At 38.1% G+C, this 16,771-nt stretch overlaps 1 protein-coding gene across 7 annotated transcripts in view; it reads right to left on the reverse strand.

Moving 5' to 3' along the window:
• The window catches only part of DENND4A (DENN domain containing 4A), a 226,173-nt gene that overhangs the window by 35,348 nt on the left and 174,054 nt on the right, over positions 1-16,771 (reverse strand). The gene's annotated exons all lie outside the window — the stretch shown is intronic.

Genomic DNA, 16,771 nt, shown 5'->3' on the forward strand with positions numbered 1-16,771 from the left:
CTTTGGCATTTTTAGACAGTCAAATTTTTTAATTCTTTATGGGTTCTGGGTTCTTATATCTTGCTTAGGAAACTTTTCTCCAGTCCTACATGATGAAAATATCTTGTTTTCCTTTTAAAATCTTTATAATTTTACATTTAAATATCTAAGGTTTATCTTTTTGTTCAGCACAAAGCAGGAATATGACTTTTTTCCCTAAATGGCTAGCTAATTATTCCACCACATTTTATTTAATATTTTCTTGTTTGCTACTGATTTTTCATCTATCAAACCACTATATGCAGTTTTATTTCAGAACTACCTTCTTCCATTCCACTGATATCTCTCTCTTCTTTCACATTAATTAGCATACTGTTTTAATTTAATTATACTTTTAGAGTTTGTTTTGGTATTTTGGAGGACAGTCCCCATCATTTTTCTTTTACAAAAATTTCTTGGGTCCCAGGACTGTGGGAAGATGATGGAGTAGGAATCTCCGGAATGGGTCCATGTACCAGAACAACTATTAAATTGGCAGAAATTGTCTGAAGCAACTAGGTCAAAACTATGGAGTCCAGCAGAATACTGTACAGCGTCAAGGAAAGAATGGGAGGAAGAGGATGTTAAATTACAATAAAGGCCTGTAAATTGCTCTCTCCTCAAGACAGTTACTGGTGAACATCACCTACTCCTGCTGCAGCCAGAAGCAAGGATGTGGCCTCTGGCATAACTTGCTTGTGCCAGAAAGGGACATAATAATCAACTTCCCTAAGATCTGGGGTGGGCACTGGCCCATCACTCACTGACCATGGCTTTTGATTAGTGATTTCAGATTGCTGGGGGCTTGGTCTGAGGTTGGCCATTGTTCCAACCCAACCTGGACAGAGGTGATGGAAGAGACTAGAAGGTGCTACGTTTCCTTAGAGCTGCAGAGGACAGTTGAAGGCCTGCATTTTCTGGGCAGGTAGAGAAAGTATAGTTTAATGGAGCCATTAAGGAAGTTCCTAGAGCCTTTCCTGACTCCTCTACCATCCCCTTTCTAGGGCAGCTTAGAGCTGGTCTGCACCCTTTTTGTGGATCAATGGTCTTGTTCCTGCTAAAAAAGACTGACTTGGGGAAACTCCTCTTCAGTGTGCTCCCTACCCCCATTCAGAATTTGCCCCTCAAACAAAAGCAGTTTGAGACAATGAAAGCAGATAAGAAACAATTGAGGTGAACATTCTGAGGCAAAGGACTACCTAGTTTAAACAGCCTGGAGAGGGAGAAGGTCAGTTTCCTGGGAAGGAGAGGGGACATTCAAACTCCAGTAAACAGGGATACTTCTAAGCAACTAGCCAGCACAAGTCCAGGTTAAGAAACGGGCCCAGAAAAGACAGAGAGAAACCAGCACTTTGCATACGCCTTGGGCAGACTGTGGAGATAAGAAGGCTGACAATCAAGTAAATGCCTATCATATGACCAGCTGGTTACAAATTTAACAGACATCTCAGGGAATAAATTCCATAGTTAACAAGTTAAAATATTAAAATGTACAGCATGCAATAAAAGATAAAGAAACAGAAAATACCAATGATGAAGACCAAACTGTGGACCTTCTGGAGAAAGACTTAAAAAATGATATTCAATATTCTCAAGGAGATGAAGGAAAATAGAGAGAAAGAACGAAACAATATCACGCAAACAATGAATAAACAATATAAGTATCTTAGTAAAGAAATGAAAATTTTCAAAAGGAACCAAACAGAATTCCTGGAATTAAAGACCACAATAACTGAAATGAAAAATCCCCAGCAGGGTTTCAACAGTAGATTGGAGCTGGCAAAAGAGAGAGTATGTGAACTGCAAAGACAAGACAACTGAAATGAATCAGGGTGAGGAGCAGAATTATAAAAAGCGAAAACAACCTAAGAGACCTCTGGGAAACCATCAAGTGTACCAATGCATTATAGGAGTCTGGAAGAAGAAACGAAAAAAGGGGTAGAAGGAATAATCAATGAAATAATCACAGAAAACTTCCCTAACTTAGCAAAAGACGCGAATATGTACATCCAAGAAGCCCATAAAACACAAAGAGAATAAACATGAAGAAAAATACACCTCATCATATATTCATTGAACTGTGGAATGCAAAGGACAGGGAGAGTGGTCTGAAAGCTGGAAGAGAAAAGCAAGGTGTTAGATATAAGGGAGTCCCAACTATACTAAGTGCCAATTTCTAATCAGAAACCACGGAAGCAAGAAGTCAGTGGACTGAAATACTTAAAGTGCTAGAAAACAAATGCTAACCAGCTTAAATCTGCTGAGACTTCTTTTTTTTTTTTTTGCATAGGCAGGCACCAGGAATCTAACCCAGGTCTCTGGCATGGCAGGTGAGAATTCTGCCTGCTGAGCCAATGTAGTCAGCTCTCTGCTGAGACTTTTTTTTTCTTTATTAGAGAAATTGTGGGTTCACAGACCATGCATAGAATACAGGCTTCCCATACACTACCTTATTTTTAACACCTTGCATTGGTGTGTAATATTTTTTACAATTGATAGCATATTTTTATAATTGTACATTTAACTACAATACATAGTTTAACTTAGGGTTCACTGTGTGGTGTAGTTTCATGGATTCTTAAAAAAAATTACCAAAACATTTCCATTATTTTAAATAGGGGACCTGTACATTTTAAGCCTTAACTTCCCATTCCCTACCCCCATCTCATCCTTGGTAACCTATGTTCCAGATTCTGATGCTATAAATTTGCTTATTCTAATAATTTCAAATCAATAAGATCATACAATACTTGTCCTGTTATGTCTGGCTTATTTCAGTTATCCTGAGAGACTTTTTTTCAGAAATGAAGGAGAGAGGAAGATGTTCCAAGATAAACAAAAGCTGAGGGAGTTTTCATCACCACTACACCTGCCCTAAAGGGAAGACTGAAAGGAGAGGACACTAGATGGTGGTTCGATGTGGCATGAAGAAATAAAGACCTCTGGTAAAGGTAAACTAGTGTGGTTCTACTGTATTTTTTGGTATGAAATTCCACTTCCTACTTCCTATAGGTATTAAAATGCAAAGACAGAAAAAGTAAAGACAAATATATAGTTTTGGATGTACAATATGCAAAGATGTAACTGGTAACAAATATTTTTAAAAGGGGGGTGTCATGGGGGAATGGAGGGATACAGGAAGAGTGTATGTGTATGCTACTGAGGTCAAATTGGTATCAAATAGAGTGATTATTAACATATTCTGGGATTAAATTTTAACCCCATGGTAAGCACATATAAAAAATACATGCAGACAGAAAGAAGAAGGTGCTCAATATGGAACAAAACAAAAACTCAAATATAAAAATAGGCATTAAAGGAAGTGAAGGTCAAGGAAGGGAAGACTTATAAAGGCTAAATAGCAAAATGGCAGAAGAAAGTTGTGCTAGTTTGAAAGGATGTACGGACCCTAGCAAAGTCATGTTCTAATCAAAATCCCATTTCATAATGGCAGAATAATCCCTATTCAATACTGTATGTTTGAATCTGTAATTAGATAATCTCCCTGGAGATGTAACCCAATCAAGAGTGGTTGTTAAGCTGGATTAGGGGAGGTGTGTCTCCACCCATTTGGGTTGGTCTTGATAAGTTTCTGGAGTCCTATAAAAGAGGAAACATTTTGGAGAATAAGCGATTCAGAAAGAGCCAGAGAAGAATGACATAGCCATGAGAGTCCACAAGCCAGCGACCTTTGGAGATAAAGAGGAAAACACCTCCTGGGGAGCTTCATGAAACAGGAAGCTAGGAGAAAAAGCTAGCAGATGATGCCTTGCTCTCCATGTGTCCTTCCAGCCAAGAAAGAAACTGTGACTGTGTTCACCATGTGCCTTCTAGGGTGAGAGAGAGACCCTGAACTTCACTGGCCTTCTTGAACCAAGGTATCTTTGACTGGACATCTCTATAGACTTGTTGTAATTTGGACGTTGTCTCGGTTTTAGAACTGTAAACCAGCAATTTATTAAATTCTCCTTTTTAAAAGTCACTCCATTTCTGGTATATTGCATTCAGGCAGCTAGTAAACTAGAAAAAAAGTCAAACATTGATAATAGTGACTTTAAAGGTCAATGGATTACTCTCCAGTAAGAAGGCAGAAAATAACACAATGGACGAAAAAGCATGACCCAACTATAAGCTATCTACAAAGATTTACCTTAAATTCAAACATATAAATAGGTTGAAAGTGAAAGGATAGGGAAAAAAAAATGCAGGTAGTAACAAAAGACAGCTGTGGTAGCTATAGAAATATAACCAATCATCAAATTCATGTGAAAGGGTAAGGGCCCCTGAATAGCCAATGCCATCTTGAAAGAGAATGAAGTTGGAGGGCTCACATTTCCCAATCTTAAAACTTATTACAAACCCACAGCATCCAAACAGCATGGAATTGACACAAGGACAGATAGTCCAATGGAATCAAACTGAGAGCTCAGAAATCAACCCTCATATTTATGGTCAACTGATTTTTTCCCCCCACTTTTCTTTTATTGTCTAATATAACATATATACAAAGCAAAGAAAGAAAAAAGCACTGGTTTTCAAAGCACTCTTCAAAAAGTAGTTATAAGGCAGATCCCAGAGTTTGTCATAGGCTACAATACCATCATCTCAGATTTTTTCTTCTAGCTACTCCAGAACACTGGAGGCTAGAAGGAATAATTTTTTTTTTCCCATGGGCAGGCACTGGGAATTGAACCTGGTCTCCAGCACTGCAGGCAAGAACTCTGCCTGCTGAGCCACTATGGCCCGCCCAAGGAATAAATATTTTTTATATCACAATTGACTTTTTTTTTTCTGTTTTGTAAAAAATAACATATATATATATAAAAGCAATAAATTTCAAAGCACAGCACAGCAATTAATTATAGGACAGATTTCAGAGTTTGGTATGGGCTATAATTCCACAATTTTAGGTTTTTACTTCTAGCTGCTCTAAGATACTGGAGACTAAAAGAAATCTCAATTTAATGATTCACCAATCACATTCATTTGTTAAACCCTACCTTCTCTGTATAACTTCACCAACACATTTGATCTTTCTATCCCACTCTTTAGGGGTATTTGAGCTATGGCCATTCTAACTTTTTCATGTTGGAAGGGGCTGTCAATAATATGGGGTAAGGAGATGGAAGTAGCTGATGTTCTGGAAGGCTGGTCCCTCTAGGTTTCAGGATTTATTCGTTCCAGGGACCCATCTGGAGGTTGTAGGTTTCTGGAAAGTTACCCTAGTGCATGGAACCTTTGTAGAATCTTATATATTGCCCTAGGTGTTCTTTTTAGGTTGGCTGGAATGGTTTTGGTTGAGGTTTGGCAAGTTATGATAAGTTGTAATATCTAATTAAAATTTGTGTAAGAGAGACCTCCAGAGTCTGGTCAACTGATTTTTGACACTGGGACAAAGACCACTCAATTGAGAAAGAATAGCGTCTTCAACAAATGGTGCTGGGAAAATTGGATCTCCATTTACAAAAGAATGAAGATGGATCCCCACACCTCATACCATATACCAAAATCAACTCATAATGGATCAAAGACCTAAATATAAGAACCAGAACTACCAAACTCCTAGAAGAAAATGCAGGGAAGTATCTTCAGGACCTTGCATCAGGCAATGGTTCCTCACATTTTAAAACCAAAAGCACAAGCATCAAAAGAAAAAATAGATAAATGGGACCTCATCAAAAAGAAAAAAAAAGTTTTGTGTCTTAAAGGATTTTTTCAGTAAAGTAAAATGACAACATATTTGGAAACTGCATATTCAATAAGGGCTTAATATTCAGAATATATAAAGAAATTCTTCAGCTCAACAAAAGAAATGTAAGCAAGCCAACTAAAAACACGAACAAGACTTGAATAGACATTTCTCCAAAGAAGATATAAAAATTGCCAGAAAGCAAATAAAAGGATGCTCAACATCATCAGCCATTAGGAAAATGGAAATTAAAACCATAAGATACGATTTCATACATGCTAGAATGGCTACTACTAAAAAAAATGGAAAATTACACGTGTTGCAGAGTGTGTGGAGAGAAAAGAACACCCATTCATTGCTGGTGGGAGAGTAAACTGCTGCAGATACTGTGGAAGACAATTTGGGAATTCCTCAGAAAGTTAAGTATAGAATTACCATATGATCCAACAATCCCACTTCTAGGTATATTCCCCAAAGGAATTGAAAACACGATCTTGAACAGATATTTGCCCATCAATGTTCACAGTTTTTTGGCTATTAATCACAATTGCCAAAAGACTTGGAAACCCATGTGTTTCCAATGAGATGAATGAAATTCTGATATATGCCATGACATGGATGAACCTGAAGACACCATGTTGAGTGAAATATGCCAGACACAAAGGAAAAATACTGTGTGATCTAATTGATATGAAATAATTAGAAAAAAAAGCAATCTCATAGAGTCAGAATCTAGAATAAAGGTTACCAGGGAACATAATAAGGATAGGGAAAATAGAGTTAAGGCTTAAAACGTACACGAGTTCCTATTTGGAATAATGGAAATGTTTTGGTAATGGATGGTGGTGATAGTAGCACAACATTGTGAACATAACTAATAGTAATGAAATATATTACTGAATGTGATTAAAAGGGGAATTAGCTGTTACAAAAATTCAAAAAAAGATTTGAAGCAAATGCACAACACAAAAGCTGAACCCTAAGTTAAACCATAAACTACAGTTAAAAGTACAACTATAAAATATGCTTTCATCAGTTGTAAGAAATGTACCACAGCAATGCAAGCTGTTAATAATAGGGTGGTATATAGGAATCTTGTATTTTATGCATGATTGTTCTGTAAACCAACTTCTCCAAAAATAAATAAATAAAAATTCTTGGTTATTCTCATGTACCTTCTCTTCTATATTAATTCTCGCTAGCTAATTGTTGTTTTTTGACCTTTTTTATATATTAATTGGACTACTCTGAATAAATTAATTTGGGAAAAAACCTGATAGCTTTCCAATACTGAATCCATCAGCAAATTGTATCTTTCATAAAGCACAGTTTTTTTTTTGGCATATGCTATTTGGTAGGAGGGTAACATTTCATTCTTTTTCCATATGAATATACCATTATTGCAGCACCATTTGTTGATTTCTTTTTTTTTTTTTTTTGAGTGCAGGGCAAGCAATCAAACCCACGTCTCTGTCATAAGTATAGTAGCTTTATTCCTACAGGCATTATACATTCCATGTTAGTTTTGCTCCTAGATATTATATTTTTGTGTTATGGCACATCAGACAATATCTTCATTGCTTCTCTAATCGGTTATGATCATACAAAGGAAAGTTATTTAAAAATCGTTTATCTTGTTTTTTGCTACCTTGCTGTTCAGTGTTTTTCAGTGGTAGAAGATAATCCCATTTATGTGACTATCGAATTTTATTAATTCTTTAGGAACATTTTCATCTCTCATTTCCTTTATCTTCTGACATTGTTAGAATATCCAGAATACTGTTGAATGGCACAGGTCTTAGCAGGCTTCCTTGTCTTGATCCTGACTTTAAAGGGAATGATTACAATGTTTTACTGTTAACTATGATGTTTACTATAGTTTTTTCAAACTCTATCAAGTTAATTAAGTTTCCTCCTCTTCCGACTTTCCACGAATGTTTTTGTTTTAAGTCACATTGGGCATTAAATTTTCACAAATCCTTCCTGGATATTTATTAATATGACTGTCCATTCATATTAGCTAATGAAAGGCTAGGTTGATAAATACTTAGGTATATGAGTTTCCTAATCAGTTGTAAAAGTCTTCCCATAAAACAAAAAACAAAAAACAAAAAAGCCTCTTTGAATGGCAGAGCAGATTGTGAGATACCATGTATGCAATCAGGCTACCTTTTAAGTGCATGGATGGGAAATAAATCTTACAGGACTGCCACAGTAAGGAAGGTTTTACTCTGGTGGTGAGCACTTCAGCATATTTTAAGTAGGGTGGGGCTTTTTACTTTTTTTTTTTTGATCATTTTGATCATATTAAAGTTACTTTTAATTCCCCACAAAGAAAGCTCAGGCTCAGATGGCTCCACTGGTGAATTCTACCAAGCACCTAAAGTTATTAATATCAGTTCTTTACAAATTCTTCCAAAATCCATAATAGGAAAAAACATTTACCAACTCATCCCATGAAACCAGTGTTATCTTTTTTTTTTTTTTTTGGTGGGTCTAGGGTAGGACCTTTTTTTTTTATTATTAATTAAAAAAAAATTAACTAACACAACATTTAGAAATCATTCCATTCTACATATGCAATCAGTAATCCTTAATATCATCACATAGATGTATGATCATCATTTCTTAGTACATTTGCATTGATTGAGAAAAAGAAATAGCAAGACAACAGAAAAAGAAATAAAATGATAATATAGATAAAAAATAAAAATAAAAAATACAAAAAATATATTTTAAAAAACCACACCAAAAAAACTATAGCTCAGATGCAGCTTCATTCAGTGTTTTAACATAATTACATTACAATTAGGTAGTATTGTGCTGTCCATTTTTGAGTTTTTATATCCAGTCCTGTTGCACAGTCTGTATCCCTTCAGCTCCAATTACCCATTATCTTACCCTATTTCTAACTCCTGATGGTCTCTGTTACCAATGACATATTCCAAGTTTATTCTCTAATGTCGGTTCACATCAGTGGGACCATACAGTATTTGTCCTTTAGTTTTTGGCTAGTCTCACTCAGCATAATGTTCTCTAGGTCCATCCATGTTATTACATGCTTCATAAGTTTAGTCTGTCTTAAAGCTGCATAATATTCCATCGTAGGTATACGCCACAGTTTGTTTAGCCACTCGTCTGTTGATGGACATTTTGGCTGTTTCCATCTCTTTGCAATTGTAGATAATACTGCTATAAACACTGGTGTGCAAATGTCCGTTTGTGTCTTTGCCCCTAAGTCCTTTGAGTAGATACCTAGCAATGGTATTGCTGGGTCGTATGGCAATTCTATATTCAGCTTTTTGAGGAACCGCCAAACTGCCTTCCACAGTGGTTGCACCATTTAACATTCCCACCAACAGTGGATAAGGGTGCCTCTTTCTCCACATCCTCTCCAGCACTTGTCATTTTTTGTTTTGTTGATAATGGCCATTCTGGTGGGTGTGAGAAGATATCTCATTGTGATTTTGATTTGCATTTCTCTAATGGCCAGGGACATTGAGCATCTCTTCATGTGCCTTTTGGCCATTTGTATTTCCTCTTCTGAGAGGTGTCTGTCCAAGTCTTTTCCCCATTTTGTAATTGGGTTGGCTGTCTTTTTGTTGTTGAGTTGGACAATCTCTTTATAAATTCTGGATACTAGCCCTTTATCTGATATGTCGTTTCCAAATATTGTCTCCCATTGTGTAGGCTGTCTTTCTACTTTCTTGATGAAGTTCTTTGATGCACAAAAGTGTTTAATTTTGAGGAGCTCCCATTTCTTTCTTTCTTTCTTCAGTGCTCTTGCTTTAGGTTTAAGGTCCATAAAACCGCCTCTAATTGTAAGATTCAAAAGATATCTCCCTACATTTTCCTCTAACTGTTTTATGGTCTTAGACCTAATGTTTAGATCTTTGATCCATTTTGAGTTAACTTTTGTATAGGGTGTGAGATACGGATCCTCTTTCATTCTTTTGCATATGGATATCCAGTTCTCTAGGCACCATTTATTGAAGAGACTGTTCTGTCCCAGGTGAGTTGGCTTGACTGCCTTATCAAAGATCAAATGTCCATAGATGAGAGGGTCTTTATCTGAGCACTTTCTATTCAATTCCATTGGTCGATATATCTATCTTTATGCCAATACCATGCTGTTTTGACCACTGTGGCTTCATAATATGCCTTGAAGTCAGGCAGCATGAGACCTCCAGCTTCGTTTTTTTTCCTCAAGATACTTTTAGTAATTCGGGGCACCCTGCCCTTCCAGATAAATTTGCTTATTGGTTTCTCTATTTCTGAAAAATAAGTTGTTGGGATTTTGATTGGTATTGCATTGAATATGTAAATCAATTTAGGTAGGATTGACGTCTTAACTATATTTAGTCTTTCAATCCATGAACACGGTATGCCCTTCCATCTATTTAGGTCTTCTGTGATTTAACAGTTTTTTGTAGTTTTCTTTATATAGGTTTTTTGTCTCTTTAGTTAAATTTATTCCTAGGTATTTTATTCTTTTAGTTGCAATTGTAAATGGGATTCGTTTCTTGATTTCCCCCTCCGCTTGTTCATTGCTAGTGTATAGAAATGCTACAGATTTTTGAATGTTGATCTTGTAACCTGCTACTTTGCTGTACTCATTTATTAGCTCTAGTAGTTTTGTTGTGGATTTTTCCGGGTTTTTGACGTATAGTATCATATCGTCTGCAAACAGTGATAGTTTTACTTCTTCCTTTCCAATTTTGATGCCTTTTATTTCTTTTTCTTGTCTAATTGCTCTGGCTAGAACCTCCAACACAATGTTGAATAATAGTGGTGATAGTTCCTTGTCTGGTTCCTGATCTTAGGGGGAAAGTTTTCAATTTTTCCCCATTGAGGATGATATTAGCTGTGGGTTTTTCATATATTCCCTCTATCATTTTAAGGAAGTTTCCTTGTATTCCTTTCCTTTGAAGTGTTTTCAACAGGAAAGGATGTTGAATCTTGTCAAATGCCTTCTCTGCATCAATTGAGATGATCATGTGATTTTTCTGCTTTGATTTGTTGATATGGTGTATTACATTAATTGATTTTCTTATGTTGAACCATCCTTGCATCCCTGGGATGAATCCTGCTTGGTCATGATGTATAATTCTTTCAATGTGTTGCTGGATTCGATTTGCTAGAATTTTGTTGAGGATTTTTGCATCTATATTCATTAGAGAGATTGGTCTGTAGTTTTCTTTTTTTGTAATATCTTTGCCTGGTTTTGGTATGAGGGTGATGTTGGCTTCATAGAATGAATTAGGTAGCTTTCTTCTCCGCTTCGATTTTTTTGAAGAGTTTGAGGAGAGTTGGTACTAATTCTTTCTGGAATGTTTGGTAGAATTCACATGTGAAGCTGTCTGGTCCTGGAATTTTCTTTTTGGGAAGCTTTTGAATGACTGATTCAATTTCTTTACTTGTGATTAGTTTGTTGAGGTCATTTATTTCTTCTTGAGTCAAAGTTGGTTGTTCATGCCTTTCTAGGAACTTGTCCATTTCATCTACATTGTTGTATTTATTAGCGTAAAGTTGTTCATAGTATCCTGATATTACCTCCTTTATTTCTGTGAGGTCAGTGGTTATGTCTCCTCTTCCATTTCTGATCTTATTTATTTGCGTCCTCTCTCTTCTTCTTTTTGTCAATCTTGCTAAGGGCCCATCAATCTTGTTGATTTTCTCATAGAACCAACTTCTGGTCTTATTGATTTTCTCTATTGTTTTCATGTTCTCAATTTCATTTATTTCTGCTCTAATCTTTGTTATTTCTTTCCTTTTGCTTGCTTTGGGATTAGTTTGCTGTTCTTTCTCCAGTTCTTCCAAGTGGGCAGTTAATTCCCGAATTTTTGTCCTTTCTTCTTTTCTGATATAGGCATTTAGGGCAATAAATTTCCCTCTTAGCACTGCCTTTGCTGCATCCCATAAGTTTTGATATGTTGTGTTTTCATTTTCATTCGCCTCGAGATATTTACTAATTTCTTCCTTAACCCAATGGTTATTTAAGAGTGTGTTGTTGAGCCTCTACGTATTTGTGAATTTTCTGGCACTCCGCCTATTATTGATTTCCAACTTCATTCCTTTATGATCCGAGAAAGTGTTGTGTATGATTTCAATCTTTTTAAATTTGTTGAGACTTGCTTTGTGACCCAGCATATGGTCTATCTTTGAGAATGATCCATGAGCACTTGAGAAAAAGGTGTATCCTGCTGTTGTGGGGTGTAATGTCCTATAAATGTCTGTTAAGTCTAGCTCATTTATTGTAATATTCAAATTCTCTGTTTCTTTATTGATCCTCTGTCTAGATGTTCTGTCCATTGATGAGAGTGGGGAATTGAAGTCTCCAACTATTATGGTAGATGTGTCTATTTCCCTTTTCAGTGATTGCAGTGTATTCCTCACGTATTTTGGGGCATTCTGATTCGGTGCATAAATATTTATGATTGTTATGTCTTCTTGTTTAATTGTTCCTTTTATTAGTAGATAGTATCCTTCTTTGTCTCTTTTAACTGTTTTACATTTGAAGTCTAATTTGTTGGATATTAGTATAGCCACTCCTGCTCTTTTCTGGTTGTTATTTGCATGAAATATCTTTTCCCAACCTTTCACTTTCAACCTATGTTTATCTTTGGGTCTAAGATGTGTTTCCTGTAGACAGCATATAGAAGGATCCTGTTTTTTAATCCATTCTGCCAGTCTATGTCTTTTGATTGGGGAATTCAATCCATTAACATTTAGTGTTATTACTGTTTGGGTAATACTTTCCTCTACCATTTTGCCTTTTGTATTATATATATCATATCTGATTTTCCTTCTTTCTACACTCTTCTCCATACCTCTCTCTTCTGTCTTTTCGTATCTGACTCTAGTGCTCCCTTCAGTATTTCTTGCAGAGCTGGTCTCTTGGTCACAAATTCTCTCAGTGACTTTTTGTCTGAAAATGTCTTAATTTCTCCCTCATTTTTGAAGGACAATTTTGCTGGATATAGAAGTCTTGGTTGGCAGTTTTTCTCTTTTAGTAATTTAAATATATCATCCCACTGTCTTCTTGCTTCCATGATTTCTGCTGAGAAATCTACACATAGTCTTATTGGGTTTCCCTTGTATGTGATGGATTGTTTTTCTCTTGCTGCTTTCAAGATCCTCTCTTTCTCTTTGACCTCTGACATTCTAACTTAAGTGTCTTGGAGAACGCCTATTTGGATCTATTCTCTTTGGGGTGCGCTGCACTTCTTGGATCTGTAATTTTAGGTCTTTCATAAGAGTTGGGAAATTTTCAGTGATAATTTCTTCCATTAGTTTTTCTCCTCCTTTTCCCTTCTCTTCTCCTTCTGGGACACCCACAACACGTATATTTGTGCGCTTCATATTATCATTCAATTCCCTGAGCCCCTGCTCAAATTTTTCCATTCTTTTCCCTATAGTTTCTGTTTCTTTTTGGATTTCAGATGTTCCATCCTCCAGTTCACTAATTCTAACCTCTGTCTCTTGAAATCTACCATTGTAGGTTTCCATTGTTTTTTTCATCTCTTCTACTGTATCTTTCATTCCCGTAAGTTCTGTGATTTGTTTTTTCAGACTTTCCATGTCTTCTTTTTGTTCATCCCATTTCTTCCTCATGTCCTCCCTCAATTTATTGATTTGGTTTTTGAAGAGGTTTTCCATTTCTGTTCATATATTCAGAATTAGTTGTCTCAGCTCCTGTATCTCATTTGAACTATTGGTTTGTTCCTTTGACTGGGCCATATCTTCAATTTTCCTGGTGTGATTTGTTATTTTTTGCTGGCGTCTAGGCATTTAATCAGATTTCCCTGAGTGTGGGACCCAGCAGGTTGAAAGACTTTCCTGTGAAGTCTCTGGGCTCTGTTTTTCTTATCCTGCCCAGTATGTGGTGCTTGTCTGTCTGCAGGTCCCACCAGCAAAAGATGTTGCGGCTCCTTTAACTTTGGAAGACTCTCGCTGCTGGGTGTGGGGTGGAGACAGAGGAAAGGTTGTAGGTTGGTTTTAATGGCTTCAAATTGTGACGTCCTGGGATCTGAATTCCTTGAGAGAGGGATTCCACCTGAGTTGCGTTTCACCCCTCCCGTGGGGAAGGTTCAGGTGGTAGAGAGCCCTGAAAGCAGCCTGTTTCTGCATTCGGGGCAGTTGCAACCTGTGTAATCCCAGCGCCGAGCCCAGAGGCAACCAAGCCTCTGTAGAAGCAGCCGCAGAAGGCTCTGTTTCGTCCCCTTTCCTCTTTTTCAGTTAGCCCAATAGGCAACTTCCACCTTGATCAGTTTTGCCTGAGCTGAGGGCCTATTTTTAGTAGTCAGAAGTTGTTCATTAATGCCACTATTGGTGTTAGGTTGGGCTCAGTCTCTACTACTGTTGGAGACTCTTTCCTTTCCCTCCGGGAAGTCGCCCGTGGGGGAGGGGCTCCAGCCGCTGCGGCTTGGGGAACTGCTGATCCGAGGCTCCCAGCCGGCCCGGGAAGCCGCATGTGGGAGGGGCGCCAGTCGCCGGCCACCACGGCTTGGGGAACCGCTGATCCAAGGCTCTCAGCTGGCCCAGGAAGCCGCGTGTGTGGGAGGGGCTCGGGTTGCCGGCCGCCGTGGCTTGGGGAACCGCTGATCCTAGCCTCCCAGCCAGCCTGGGAAGCTGCGTGTGTTGGAGGGGCGCCGGTCGCCGGCCGCCGCGGCTTGGGGAACCGCCGATCCGAGGCTCCCAGCCGGCCCGGGAAGCCGCGTGTGTGGGAGGGGCTCCGGTCGCTGGCCGCCGTGGCTTAGGGAACCGCTGATCCGAGGCTCCCAGCCGGCCCGGGAAGCCGCGCGTGGGGGAGGGGCGCCGGCCGCCGTGGCTTGGGGAACCGCTGATCCGAAGATCCCAGCCGGCCCGGGAAGGAGGGAGGGAGGGGCGCCGGCCACCAGCCACCGTGGCCCGGGGGAGCACGCGCCGCTCGGGGACCTCACCGCAGCGGAGTCTCTTACCCGGTCCAGCCGGTCCAGACTGGGGTACACTGTGTGTCTGGTCTCTGTCGTGGCTCTGGGAGCTGTTCTGTACTGTTTCTAGTTATTTAGTAGTTGTTCTGGAGGAGGAACTAAGGCGCGCGCACCTTACTAAGCCGCCATCTTCTTTGGAAGTCTGCTTTTTACTTTTTGAATGTGAGTTTCTGAAATTATTTTGAGCTCTGCTTTGTTTCTCCCTCATCCTAATGCCCATCCTTAGAATCTCTCTTTTACCTGTACCCCTGGGCAGATTTCATACTTTTAGAGATGGGGTTCCCTGGCATCATCCTAGTGGTAAAATTTCATAACTAAAATTCCTGAAAGCGAGAGAGAGAGAAAGAAAAAAACCATGCCTAGGAGAACTATTTCTTAAGCAGTTTTTAAATTGAATCACCTAGCTAATTACACCACAGCCTGCTTCTCTGGGCTTCACTGAAAAATGTCTCTCATTTTGGCAGCTGCTCTCTCTTGTGACTGATTTGGAGGCTCTACTTCCTACATCTGAGCATCTCCTACAGTCTAATCTCCTTTAGTTTCAAGCTTTCCAGAAAGATCTAAAAATTTCTGATCACCATATGGTATGGTTTTCTATTCCCATTGCTATAATGGAATTACCATTCTCATACCTTTTCTCATATATTTTTTTCACTTTAACAGGATTTTGAGAAAGAAGCAAGACAAATGTACATTTTTAACATTTTGAACCAGAGGTCTATAGTTGCTATTTTTTCAAAAAAAAAAAAACAACAACAAAAACTTGGTATGCTGGTTTGAAAATATGTGCCCCAAGAAAGTCATGTTTTAATTCTGATTCACTCTTATGGAGGCAGCGGTTTCTTTTAATCCTGATTCAATATTGCAGGTGATAACTTTTGAACAGATTATCTCTACAGAAATGTGACACACCCAATTGTTTAAATGGAGAGATGACCCCACCCATTCCAGGTGGGTCTGGATTAGTTTACTGGAATCCTTTACAAGAGGAAACATTTTGGAGAAAGTCAGAAATGACAGAAACAACAAAGCCAACAGAACCTTTAGAGCAGAGCAGAGACATGGATGTTTGGAGTTGCTTGGAGCCCAGCAGACATCACCATGACATGTTATACACAAGCCAGAACCTGGAGAGAGCCAAGGGAATCCAAGAGATGAAAGCCAGTCCTGGAGAAGCAAAGCAAGGAACCCCCACAGGAACAGAGGCTGAAAGCAACAGAGCCGAGGAACAAGGGACCAGCAGATCCAGCTATGTGAACATCCAGTGTCAGAGGTTTTCCTGACCCATCTGTCTTCCTTGAATTAAGGTACCTTTCCCTGGATGCCTTAGTTTGGACAATTTTATAAGCTTAGAACTGTAAACTTGTAACTTACTAAATTCCCTTTTCTAAAAGCTGTTTCAGTTCTGGTCTATCACATTCTGGCAGCTTGCAAACTAACACACTTGGTCTAAAAAGAAGTAGAACAGTTTCCACCCAAACCACGAATATGAACGTTTGAACAGAGAGATATAAGAAAATGAAAAGATTTTGACATTAGGAGACATTAAATTCTTTATACATAAAAAACTAATGTAAGACTATAAATATCCTTGATTACCAATTATTTAGTGCCTTCAGTGGTTTAGATCTTAAATCATGCTCTAAAATGATTATTTTAATCCTTAAAATAATTCTAAAAGTAGGGGAGAGAAAAGCAATGTTAAAGAGGAGTCTCTCTGATATTGGAGACTTAAGTTCTCTTTTTCTTGGTTAGTTTAGTCAATTTTGTTATTCTTTTTAAGGAATCAGCCTTTGATTTCACTGATATTCTCTCTTTCCAGTTTCACTGTTTGCTGCTCTATCTATATTATTTTCTTCTTCCTATTTATTCTGACTTTACTTTGTTCTTATTTTTCTAGTTTAAGGTGGTACCGTAAATCATTGATTTTTTCAATCATGCTTTAGAAAATTGCATTTTAATGTACAAGTTCTCATCTAAGCATAGTGTTTGCTGTATTCCACAATTTTGATATGCTACATTTGTGTTCATTCAGTTCAAATGATATTCTAATTATCCTTATGATTTTATCTTTGGCTCATAAATTATCTGG

The sequence above is a fragment of the Tamandua tetradactyla genome, chromosome 14, assembly GCF_023851605.1.
Source record: "Tamandua tetradactyla isolate mTamTet1 chromosome 14, mTamTet1.pri, whole genome shotgun sequence".
Classification (NCBI taxonomy): Eukaryota; Metazoa; Chordata; class Mammalia; order Pilosa; family Myrmecophagidae; genus Tamandua; species Tamandua tetradactyla.